Below are 262 nucleotides of genomic sequence, written 5' to 3' on the forward strand. Positions count from 1 at the left end.
AGACTCCTTTCTTGTCTGTGTGTCTGAAGGGAAAGACCCTCGACATATGGGAGACGTTGTTCTGCTTGAGAGTGGACTAGCCTAGCCCCCTTTTTTCGACTGCAAAGAAAAGCTTCGCTTTTCTCTTTCCTTTCTTTTTAGTGGGTTGTTTTTCTCTTATCTCCTTTTACAATTGCAACCTCTTTTCTCTTTTCAGTTCAGCTTGTCACTCTACAACGTTCAACTCAGCCATCGTAGTCATCTCCTTCTTCTCCCCCCCCCC

The 262-nt window shown here is 45.0% G+C and overlaps 1 annotated feature.

Annotated features, from left to right (window-relative positions):
- Positions 1 to 16: 16 nt before the first annotated feature.
- Positions 17 to 85: a sequence feature (Short protein (CSUI_006372, PHJ19798.1) was converted to a misc_feature.).
- Positions 86 to 262: the final 177 nt, after the last annotated feature.

This window comes from Cystoisospora suis, assembly GCF_002600585.1.
Source record: "Cystoisospora suis strain Wien I chromosome Unknown contig_3216, whole genome shotgun sequence".
NCBI lineage: Eukaryota > Apicomplexa > Conoidasida > Eucoccidiorida > Sarcocystidae > Cystoisospora > Cystoisospora suis.